This window comes from Balaenoptera physalus (assembly GCF_965194825.1).
Source record: "Balaenoptera physalus genome assembly, chromosome: 16".
Classification (NCBI taxonomy): domain Eukaryota; kingdom Metazoa; phylum Chordata; class Mammalia; order Artiodactyla; family Balaenopteridae; genus Balaenoptera; species Balaenoptera physalus.
This window is the reverse complement of record NC_138898.1, coordinates 24,652,613-24,665,195: the sequence shown is the minus strand read 5'-3', so window position 1 is coordinate 24,665,195 and position 12,583 is coordinate 24,652,613. Positions and strand designations below refer to the sequence as shown.

Below are 12,583 nucleotides of genomic sequence, written 5' to 3'. Positions count from 1 at the left end.
TTGTGAGTTTTAGAATACTTGCTCCCAAGATCAGGAAGAAGCAACCTTCCTTCCTTGGATGAAACCATTAGGAAGGAAAAATCTGTTCCTTCTGCTAGTCTACCAGTAAGTGGCATCAGCATCTCCCCAGACACCTCAGCTATTCAACGCCCCTCCCACTCTCACACTCCCACTAGTCAGGTATACACATAATGATTTGCTATGTGTACATCTTGTGAAATGATCACCATCATAACTCTGGTTGAAACCAATGTTCTTGAGGAAGGAAAACTTATGAAGTATAAAACACAGAGTCCTTTGTGACGACCTAGATGGGTGGGATAGGGAGGGCAGGAGGGAGGCTCAAGAGGGAGGGGATATGGGGATATATGTATACATATAGCTGATTCACTTTGTTGTACAGCAGAAACTAACACAACATTTTAAAGCAATTATACTCCAATAAAGATATTTTTAAAAATAACTGAAACAAAAAAACACAGAGTAATGAAACATGGGCAAAGCACAAAATAAATCTGCCTCTTGAATAAAACACAGCCTGCAGAATAGCAGTTGAGGACTTGTGGTAGGGAGCCAGCACAGAGAATGTGGAGTAAACTATCAGATGGCTGAGGCCTCTGGTCTGGGGGCAGAAACATGGTGCTGCAACAGTCAGGAGCCTGGTGTGTGGGATGCTGGGGCAGGTGTGGATGGGGCACATGCACAGTCTGAGCAAAAGTGAGGGGGAGGATGGAGGCACACAAGAGACTCAGACAGGGCTGGCATGTTTTTTTAAAAAACTAGAAGAGGCAAGAAGAATGGGTTAGGAAGGCAGGAGGAGGCGATGTGCTTGGGGCAGGGTCAGGGAAGAAAAAAGTAAAAGGTGTCTTCAGATATTTTAGATGAACCATGCAACACATCAACATTTCTGGAGTGTCTGCTCTATGCCAAGCCATGCTGGGTGCGGGAGACTGGTGACTCAGTCTCTGTCCTCAGGGAGCTCCCAGTAAACAATGACAAAATACGGGAGGAAAGTGCAAAGGAAGTATTCGGAGCGCATCAGGGGAAGCTGACACCTGAGTTTTGAACAATGAGTAGGTGAGGCCGGCAGTCCAAGGGAAGAGCATGTGCACAGGCAGGAGGGCGAGGGAAAGAATGGTGTGCTGGGGGTGGAGGGGCAGAGACTGTAATTGGCTCAACATGGCAAAAACAGAGTTGGAAGGAGTGACTGGAAGAGGGTGAAAAAGGGGCTTTTGTGGATGTTGGTAACATCCCTGTTTCTTAATGTGCACTTTTCTGTGTATGTGTTATACTTCAACAAAAAAGTTATAATCTAAAAAGTCTCAGCAAGCAGGTAGGTAGGGGTCGGATCAGGGAAGGCTTAGCTTGCACAGTCAATCAAAAACATGTCTACAAGCCTAGACATGACATCTCAAATAATGCCTGAAGTGGCAGCCTCATTTGGGCAAGAGCTACGGCATCCTGCTCAGCTAACCAGGAGGAACTATACCAAGAAGACTGTGAATTTTACCAAAAAAAGATATAATCTACCATTTATCTGCTAAAATGGCCCAGATACTCAGTCACTAGGTTTCCTATACAAGCTCTAGTCTTTGGCCTTATCATAAGAATACTAAAGTAGGGCTTCCCTGGTGGTGCCGTGGTTAAGAATCTGCCTGCCAATGCAAGGAACATGGGTTTGAGCCCTGGTCTGGGAAGATCCCACATGCCGCAGAGCAAATAAGCCCGTGCGCCACAACTACTGAGCCCACGTGCCACAACTACTGAAGCCTGCGTGCCTAGAGCCCATGCTTCGCAACAAGAGAAGCCACCACAATGAGAAGCCCGCACACCACAATGAAGAGTAGCCCCCGCTCGCCGCAACTAGAGAAAGCCCGCATGCAGCAACGAAGACCCAACACAGCCAAAAATTAAAGAAACAAACAAACAAATAAATAAATTTATAAAGTAAATCAGTCAAATGTGTGTGTGCACTGGCTACAGTATCAGGGAATTTCATTATCTATCCAATCTAGCTTTGAATATGTTTTCCAACTCTCTATTGGTGTCAGCATGGCGGCCACAAGCCTGGGCAAGACCTGGGGTAACACTCTGCCCCCAGGGACTGTACCTTGAAGTGACCTGGGCCTGGGTCGGTGGCAGAGCTACAGGACAGAGCAGGAATGTAGATGAGGTGGAGCTATGGAAACTGGTTCAAGATAAGGAATTCAAGTAGAATGAGCAGAGACTGGGTCACAGACAGGGACCTGTACCAGGACAGGCAGTGGGACAGATTGGAATGTGGTCAAAAGGGCTGAGGTCTCCCAGGACACTCAGAAGAGGAAGTTGCACTAGGGCCTGAGAGCAAGCAAGACTACTGGGCAGGAGGAGGGGCTAGGGCCTGGCCCAGTGTTCTATACTCCTTGCCAAGTGTTCTTTCAACAGCACAGGTTTTCTCAGAGTAGTCCATCCACATCAGTGATGATGATGATGACAATTCTCTGAGCACGTACTCTGTTCCAGCCACGACTATAAGCATTTTACATGTATTAAGTCATTTAGTCCTTCCAATAACTCCATGGAGCGGATAAAATTACTATCCCCATTTCACAGATAAGTAAACTGAAGGACAGAGACTTTATTTGCTCAGGGTCACAAAACTAATGAATGGTGATAGAATTTGAACCCAGACAGTCTCATTCCAGAGCCCCGAATCTGTAACTGCAGCACTATGCTACCTTCTTGATTCTCAAGCTATGGCTGTACCATAAAAATCACAATAAGCAGAGCAACTATTTGTTGAGCGGGTTTTGCTAAGGAATCATGCTAAGCATTCTGTGTTTCTTATTTATTCCTCTACTAATCCATGAGGCAGATCTTATCTCTGGGATCAAACTGAAGCTCTAGAGGCTGTGTGATTTGCCTGAGGCTACAGCACATGTAACTAGAACCAGCAGGTTTTCGGTTGATCTGACAAACCCCAGGCTGCTTCGTCCTAGGGTCCTTGGGCCTTTGGGTCCTCTAAGACTGTCTTCATGGGTAAGGCCTCATTTACCGCAGAGGAACCTCATATGGAAGTGATGGGCTCATCAGAGCTCAGGTTCATCACTCTGCCATGTTCTTCCAGGGCTGGGCTCCAGGAAGAGAACCTCTCATTTTAACCTTCTCCCAGTTTTCTCCAGAAAGCTCAGGAAGGGGCTTCCCTGGTGGCACAGTGGTTAAGAATCCACCTGCCAATGCAGGGGATACAGGTTTGAGCCCTGGTCCAGGAAGATCCCACATGTCGTGGAGCAACTAAGCCCATGCGCCACAACTAACGAGCCTGAGCTCTAGGGCCCACGTGCCACAACTACTGAGCCCATGTGCCACAACTACTGAGCCCATGTGCCACAACTACTGAAGCCTGTGCACCACACTGAAGAGTAGTCCCTGCTCGTCGCACCTAGAGAAAGCCCGCGCACAGCAACGAAGACCCAACGCAGCCAAAAATAAATAAATTAAATAGATAAATTTAAAAAAACCAAAAACAACAGAAAGCTCAGGAAGACCCTGTCAATCCTGAGGGATCTTTTATTTATTTTATTTTATTTTATTTTATACAGCACGTTCTTATCAGTTATCTATTTTATACATATTAGTGTATATATGTCAATCTCAATCTCCCAATTCATCCCACCACCACTCCCCACCATCTGCTTTCCACCCTTGGTGTCCATACATTTGTTCTCTACATCTGTGTCTCTATTTCTGCCTTGCAAACCGGTTCATCTGTACCATTCCACATATATGTGTTAATATACGATATCTGTTTTTCTCTTTCTGACTTACTTCACTCTGAATGACAGTCTGTAGGTCCATCCACGTCTCTACAAATGACCCAATTTTATTCCTTTTTATGGCAATATTCCATTGTATATATGTACCACATCTTCTGTATCCATTCATCTGTCAATGGGCATTTAAGTTGCTTCCATGACTTGCCTATTGCAAATAGTGCTGCAATGAACATTGGGGTGCATGTGTCTTTTTGAATTATGTTCTTCTCTGGGTATATGCACAGTAGTAGGATTGCTGGGTCATATGGTAATTCTATTTTTAGTTTTTAAGGAAACTCCATACTGTTCTCTACAGTGGTTGTATCAATTTACATTCCCACCAACAGTGCAAGAGGGTTCCCTTTTCTCCACACCCTCTCCAGCATTTGTTGTTTGTAGATTTTCTGATGATGCCCATTCTAACTGGTGTGAGGTGATAACCTCATTGTAGCTTTGATTTGCATTTCTCTAATAATTAGTGATGTTGAGCAGCTTTTCATGTGCCTCTTGGCCATCTGTATGTCTTCCTTGGAGAAATGTCTATTTAGTTCTTCTGCCCATTTTCTGATTGGGTTGCTTGTTTTTTTGATATTGAGCTGCATGAGCTGTTTATATATTTTGGAGATTGATCCTTTGTCCGTTGCTTCGTTTGCAAATATTTTCTCCCATTCTGAGGGCTGTCTTTTCATCTTGTTTATAGTTTCCTTTGCTATGCAAAAGCTTTTAAGCTTCATTAGGTCCCATTTGTTTATTTCTGTTTTTATTTCCATTACTCTAGGAGGTGGGTCAAAAAAGATCTTGCTGTGATTTATGTCAAGTCAAAGAGTGTTCTTCCTATGTTTTCCTCTAAGAGTTTTATAGTGTCCTGTCTTACATTTAGGTCTTTAATCCATTTTGAGTTTATTTTTGTGTATGGTGTTCTAATTAAATTCTTTTACATGTAGCTGTCCGGTTTTCCCAGCACCACTTATCGAAGAGACTGTCTTTTCTCCATTGTATATCCTTGCCTCCTTTGTCATAGATTAGTTGACCATAGGTGCATGGGTTTATCTCTGGGCTTTCTATCCTGTTCCATTTGATCTATATTTCTGTCTTTGTGCCAGTACCATATTGTCTTGATTACCGTAGCTTTGTAGTATAGTCTGAAGTCAGGGAGTCTGATTCCTCCAGCTCTGTTTTTTTCCCTCAGGATTGCTTTGGCTATTCAGGGTCTTCTGTGTCTCCATACAAATTTTAAGATTTTTTGTTCTAGTTCTGTAAAACATGCCACTGGTAATTTGATAGGGATTGCATTGACTCTGTAGATTGCTTTGGGTAGTACAGTCATTTTCACAATATTGATTGTTCCAATCCAAGAACATGGTATATCTCTACATCTGTTTGTGTCATTTTTTTTTTTTATGGTGCCAATTTTAAATACCGTTTTATTTAAGACATTGCATTTTCCACTTACAATACGGTGCTTGTAAAGTACAATGTTATTTCCTTTCCCTGTGCACATATTCCATGTTCAAGTATCAAGAATGCCGAGTTTATTACAGCAGCTCAACTTTAAAACTGCCATGGAATTTGCTATAAATTTGGGTCCTTCAATGTTTTGTGGAACAATGCTAAATCTATGCTAGGTTGGCTTAATCTACCTCTTCAATGGTGGGCCCAGAGGAGGCACCAACACATGGAGGAGTTCCACCACCAGGGAAGCCCCCGGGCATTCCTCCTGGCATTCCTCCTGGCATGCCTCCTGAGCTCTGGTACAGCTTGGTAATGATGGGGTTGCAGACTTTTTCCAGCTCCTTCTGCTGATGTTCAAATTCTTCCTTCTCTGCAGTCTGGTTCTTATCAAGACAGTTGATTATTTCATTACACTTATCAAGAATCTTCTGTTTGTCCTCATCATTAATCTTGCCTTGAAGTTTCTCATCATCAACAGTAGCTTTCATGTTGAAAGCATAGGATTCAAGAGAATTCTTCGAAGACAACTTATCCTGCTGCTTCTCATCTTCAGCTTTGTACTTCTCTGCTTCCTGAACCACTCGTTCAATGTCTTCCTTGCTCAAACGGCCCCTGTCATTAGTGATGGTAATCTTGTTCTCTTTTCATGTGCTCTTATCCACAGCAGAGACACTGAAGATGTCATTGGCATCAATATCAAAAGTGACTTCAATCTGAGGAACACCACAGGGGGCAGGAGGTATGCCTGTGAGTTCAAACTTGCCAAGCAGGTTGTTATCCTTGGTCATGGCACGCTCACCTTCATAAACCTGAATGAATACCGGGCTGGTTGTCCGAGTAGGTTGTGAAGGTCTGCGTCTGCTTGGTGGGAATGGTGGTGTTGCTCTTGAGGACAGTCATGACTCCACCAGCAGTTTCAATTCCAAGGGAAAGAGGAGTGACATCCAACAGCAGCAAGTCTTGAACATTTTCAGATTTGTCTCCAGACAGAATGGCTGCCTGGACAGCTGCACCATAAGTAACAGCCTCATCAGGGTTGATGCTCTTATTCAGTTCTTTCCTGTTGAAGAAGTCCTGTAGAAGTTTCTGATTCTTGGGGATGCGGGTTGAACCACCCACCAGGACAATATCATGGATCTGAGACTTGTCTAGCTTGGCATCCCAAAGGGCTTTCTCCACAGGGTCCAGTGTGCCACGGAACAGGTCAGCATTCAGTTCTTCAAATCGGGCACGGGTAATTGAGGTATAGAAGTCGATTCCTTCACAGAGGGAATCAATCTCAACAGTGGCCTGGGTGCTGGAAGATAGAGTGTGCTTAGCATGCTCACAAGCAGTACGAAGGCGACGGACAGCCTTCTTGTTCTCACTGATGCCCTTCTTGTGCTTGCACTTGAACTCTGCAATAAAATGGTTGACCATCCGGTTGTCAAAGTCTTCTCCACCTAAGTGGGTATCTCCAGCTGTAGACTTCACCTCAAAGATTCCATCCTCAATAGTGAGGACTGACACATCAAAAGTGCCACCACCTAAATCAAAGATCAGCACATTTCTTTCTGCTCCAATCTTTTTGTCTAAGTCATAGGCAACAGCAGCAGCAGTTGGCTCGTTGATGATTCTAAGTACATTGAGCCCAGCAATAGTTCCAGCATCTTTGGTAGCCTGACGCTGAGAATCATTAAAGTAAGCAGGTACTGTGACAACAGCATTGATAACAGTCTTCCCAAGGTAGGCTTCTGCTATTTCCTTCATCTTTGTCAAAACCATGGATGACACCTCCTCTGGATAGAAACTTTTTGTCTCTCCCTTGTATTCTACTTGAACCCTAGGCCTGGCTGAATCATTCACCAATATAAAGGGCCAATGCTTCATATCAGACTGGACAACAGATCATCAAATCTTTGTCCAATGAGGCGTTTGGCATCAAAACCCGTGTTGGTGGGTTTCTTGCAACTTGGTTCTTTGCAGCATCACCGATCAATCATTCGGTTATCAGTAAAGGTGACATAACTTGGGGTAGTTCGGTTCCCCTGATCACTGGCAATTATTTCCACCTTTCCGTGCTGGAAGATAAACACACAAGAATAGGCCGTGCAAGATCAATGCCAACTGCAGGTCCCTTAGACATGGTTGCTGGAGCGCAGGCCTGGGTCCGCTGGAGGAGAAAACAGCAATCTGGAAAGCTGCTGCCGCGTTCAATGAGACCTGATTGTGTCATCTTTGATTTCTTTCATCAGTGTCTTACAGTTTTCTGAGTACAGGTTTTTTACCTCCTTGGGTAGGTTTATTCCTAGATATTTTATTCTTTTTGTTGCAACGGTGAATGGGATTGTTACCTTAATTTCTCTTTTTGATCTTTCGTTGTTAGTGTATAGGAATGCAAGAGATTTCTGTGCATTAATTTTGTATCCTGCGGCTTTACCAAATTCATTGATTAGCTCTAGTAGTTTTCTAGTGGCATCTTTAGGATTGTCTACGTATAGTATCATGTCATCTGAAACAGTGACAGTTTTCATTCTTCTTTTCCAATTTGTATTCCTCTTATTTCTTTTTCTTCTCTGATTGCCATGGCTAGGACTTCCAAAACTATGTTGAATAAGAGTGGCGAGAGTGGACATCCTTGTCTTGTTCCTGATCTTCGAGGAAATGCTTTCAGTTTTTCATCATTGAGAATGATGTTTGCAGTGGGTTTGTCGTATATGGCCTTTATTATGCTGAGGTAGGTTCCCTCTATGCCCACTTTCTGCAGAGTTTTTATCATAAATGGATGTTGAATTTTGTCAAAAGCTTTTTCTGCATCTATTGAGATGATCATATGGTTTTTATTCTTCAATTTGTTAATATGGTGTATCACATTGATTGATTTGCATATATTGAAGAATCCTTGAATCCCTGGGGTGAATCCCACTTGATCATAGTATATGATCCTTTTAATGTGTTGTTGGATTCTGTTTGCTAGTATTCTGTTGAAGATTTTGCATCTATATTCATCAGTGATATTGGTCTGTAATTTTCTTTTTTTGTAGTATTTTTGTCTGGTTTTGGTATCAGGGTGATGGTGGCCTCGTAGAATGAGTTTGGGAGTGTTACTTCCTCTGCAATTTTTTGGAAGAGTTTGAGAAGGATGGGTGTTAGCTCTTCTCTAAATGTTTGATAGAATTCACCTGTGAAGCCATCTGGTCCTGGACTTTTGTTTGTTGGAAGATTTTTAATCATAGTCTCAATTTCATTACTTGTGATTGGTCTGTTCATATTTTCTATTTCTTCCTGGTTCAGTCCTGGAAGATTATAAGAATTTGTCCATTTTTTCCAGGTTGTCCATTTTATTGGCATAGAGTTGCTTGTAGTAGTCTCTTAGGATGCCTTTGTATTTCTGCGGTGTCTGTTGTAACTTCTCCTTTTTCATTTCTAATTTTATTGATTTGAGTGCTCTCCCTCTTTTTCTTGATGAGCCTGGTTAATGGTTTATCAATTTTGTTTCTCTTCTCAAAGAACCAGCTTTTAGTTTTATTGATCTTTGCTATTGTTTTCTTTGTTTCTTTATCATTTATTTCTGCTCTGATCTTTATGATTTCTTTCCTTCCGCTAACTTTGGGTTTTGTTTGTTCTTCTTTCTCTAGTTCCCTTAGGTGTAAGGTTAGATTGTTTACTTGAGATTTTTCTTGTTTCTTGAGGTAGGCTTGTATTGCTATAAACTTCCCTCTTAGAACTGCTTTTGCTGCATCCCATAGGTTTTGAATTGTTGTGTTTTCGTTGTCATTTGTCTCTAGGTATTTTTTTATTTCCTCTTTGATTTCTTCAGTGATCTCTTGGTTATTTAGTAATGTATTGTTTAGCCTCCATGTGTTTGTGTTTTTAATGTTCTTTTCCCTGTAATTTATTTCTAATAAACCATAGCGTTGTGGTTGGAAAATATGCTTGATATGATTTCAATTTTCTTAAATTTACTGAGGCTTGATTTGTGACCCAAGATGTGATGTATCCTGGAGAATGTTCCGTGTGCACTTGAGAAGAAAGTGTAATCTGATGTTTTCGGATGGAATGTCCTATAAATATCAGTTAAATCTATCTGGTCTATTGTGTCATTTAAAGCTTGTGTTTCCTTATTAATTTTCTGTCTGAACGATCTGTCCATTGGTGTAAGTGAAGTGTTAAAGTCCCCCACTATTACAATAGTTACGACAGTAACTATTGTGTTACTGTTGATTCCCTCTTTTATAGCTGTTAGCATTTGCCTTATGTATTGAGGTGCTCCTGTGTTGGGTGCATGTATATTTATAATTGTTATATCTTCTTCTTGTATATTTTTTATAAATTTATTTATTTATTTTTGGCTGTGTTGGGTCTTCGTTGCTGCGTGCAGGCTTTCTCTAGTTGTAGCAAGCAGGGATTACTCTTCCTTGCAGTGCGCGGGCTTCTCATTGCGGTGGCTTCTCTTGTTGCGGAGCATGGGCTCTAAGTGCACAAGCTTCAGTAGTTGTGGCTCGCGGGCAATAGAGTGCAGGCTTAGTAGTTGTGGCTCACGGGCTTCGCTGCTCCGTGGCATGTGGGATCTTCCCGGACCAGGGTCAGAACCCGTGTCCCCTGAACTGGCAGGCATATTCCTAACCACTGCACCACCAGGTAAGCCCTTCTTGTTGGATTGATCCCTTGATCATTATGTGGTGTACTTCCTTGTCTCTTGTAACATTCTTTATTTTAAAGTCTATTTGGGGCTTCCCTGGTGGCGCAGTGGTTGAGAATCTGCCTGCCAATGCAGGGGACACGGGTTCGAGCCCTGGTCTGGGAGGGTCCCACATGCCGCGGAGCAACTGGGCCCGTGAGTCACAATTACTGAGACTGCCCGTCTGGAGCCTGTGCTCCGCAACAGGAGAGGCCGCGATAGTGAGAGGCCCGCGCACCGCGATGAAGAGTGGCCCCCGCTTGCCACAACTAGAGAAGGGCCCTCGCACAGAAACGAAGACCCAACACAGCCATAAAATAAATAAATTAAAAACTAAAGAAATGGCCTTATTTAAAAAAAAAAAAGATTAATCACAAGATTAACTTGTTTGAAAATGAAGTCTAGTTTCAATAAACTTGGCCTGATTATTTAAAAAAAAAAAAAAGTCTATTCTATCTGATAAGAGTATTGCCACTCCAGCTTTCTTTTGATTTCCATTTGCATGGAATATCTTTTTCCATCCCCTCACTTTCAGTCTGTACGTGTCCCTAGGTCGGAAGTGGGTCTCTTGTAGACAGCATATATATGGGTCTTGTTTTTGTATCCATTCAGCCAGCCTGTGTCTTCTGGTTGGAGCATTTAATCTATTCACATTTAAGGTAATTATTGATATGTATGTTCCTGTTACCATTTTCTTAATTGTTTTGGGTTTGTTTCTGTAAGCCCTTTTCTTCTCTTGTGTTTCCCACTTACAGAAGTTCCTTTAGCATTTGTTGTAGAGTTGGTTTGGTGGTGAATTTTCTTAGCTTTTGCTTGTCTGTAAAGCTTTTGATTTCTCCATCAAATCTGAATGAGATCCTTGCCGGGTAGAGTATTGTTGGTTGTAGGTTCCTCCCTTTCAGCACTTTAAATATATCGTGCCACTCCCTTCTGGCTTGTAGAGTTTCTGCTGAGAAATCAGCTGTTAATCTTATGGGAGTTCCCTTGTATGTTATTTGTTGTTTTTCCCTTGTTGCTTTTAATAATTTTTCTTTGTCTTTAATTTTTCTCAACTTGATTACTATGTGTCTCGGCGTGTTTCTCCTTGGTTTTATCCTGCCTGGGACTCTCTGAGCTTCCTGGACTTGGGTGGGTATTTCCTTTCCCATGTTAGGGAAGTTTTCGACTATAGTCTCTTCAAATATTCTCTCGGTCCTTTCTCTCTCTCTTCTCCTTCTGGAACCCCTATAATGCGAATGTTGTTGTGTTTAATGTTGTCCCAGAGGTCTCTTAGGCTGTCTTCATTTCTTTTCAATCTTTTTTCTTTAGTCTGTTCCACAGCAGTGATTTCCACCAGTTTGTCTTACAGGTCACTTATCCATTCTTCTGCCTCAGTTGTTCTACTATTGATTCCTTCTAGTGTATTTTTCATTTCAGTTATTGTATTGTTCATCTCTGTTTGTTCTTTAATTCTTCTAGGTCTTTTTTAAAGATTTATTGCATCTTCTTGATCTTTACCTCTATTCTTTTCCCAAGGTCCTGGATCATCTCCACTATCATTATTCTGAACTCTTTTTCTGGAAGGTTGCCTATCTCCACTTCATTTAGTTGTTTTTCTGGGGTTTTATCTTCTTCCTTCATCTGGCACATAGTCCTTGGCCTTTTCACTTTGTCCATCTTTCTGTGAATGTGGTTTTCATTCCACAGGCTGCAGGATTCTAATTCTTCTTGCTTCTGCTGTCTGCCCTCTGGTGGATGAGGCTATCGAAGAGGCTTGTGCAAGCTTCCTGATGGGAGGGACTGGTGGTGGGTAGAGCTGGCTGTTGCTCTGGTGGGCAGAGCTCAGTAAAACTTTAATCTGCCTGTTTGCTGATGGGTGGGGCTGAGTTCCCTCCCTGTTTGTTGTTTGGTCTGAGGCGGCCCAGTACTGGTGGCTGGTGCCTACAGGCTCTTTGGTGGGGCTAATGGTGGACTCTGGGAGGGCTCACGCCAAGGATTACTTCCCTGAGCTTCTGCTGCCAGTGTCCTTGTCCCCATAGTGAGCCACAGCCGCCCCCTGCCTCTGCAGGAGACCCTCCAACACTAGCAGGTAGGTCTGGTTCAGTTTCCAATGGGTCACTGCTCCTTCCCCCTGGGTCCTGATGTGCACACTACTTTGTGTGCCCTCCAAGAGTGGAGTCTCTATTTCCTCCAGTCCTGTCGAAGTCCTGCAATCAAATCCTGCTAGCCTTCAAAGTTTGATTCTCTGGGAATTCCTCCTCCCATTGCCGGACCCCCAGGTTGGGAAGCCTGACGTGGCGCTCAGAACCTTCACTCCAGTGGGTGGACTTCTGTGGTATAATTGTTCTCCAGTTTGTGAGTCACCCACCCAGTGGTAATGGGATTTGATTTTATTGTGATTGTACCCCTCCTACCATCTCACTGTGGCTTCTCCTTTGTCATTGGATGTGGGGTATCTTTTTTGGTGAGTTCCAGTGTCTTCCTGTCAATGATCGTTCAGCAGTTAGTTGTGATTCTGGTGTTCTCCCAAGAGGAAGTCCTGAGGGATCTTTTAATATCTTTAAATATTATCAAGAGTAACAATCAGCACCATCATTTACTGAGCATCTAGTTCATGCTCCCACACTATGCTAAGTGTTTCACATGCACCATCTCATTCATTTTTTATTTTCTTCTCATCTCATTCATTCTTTACATT

General features: G+C 42.7%; 1 protein-coding gene and 1 pseudogene across 7 annotated transcripts in view; both read right to left on the bottom strand.

The window, feature by feature from the left end:
* Positions 1-12,583, bottom strand: part of PIGU (phosphatidylinositol glycan anchor biosynthesis class U) — a 106,382-nt gene that overhangs the window by 50,008 nt on the left and 43,791 nt on the right. The window lies entirely within an intron of this gene.
* LOC309646138 (heat shock cognate 71 kDa protein pseudogene) lies at positions 3,401-9,657 on the bottom strand (annotated as a pseudogene). Its single transcript has one exon. The product of its transcript is annotated as a heat shock cognate 71 kDa protein pseudogene (transcript).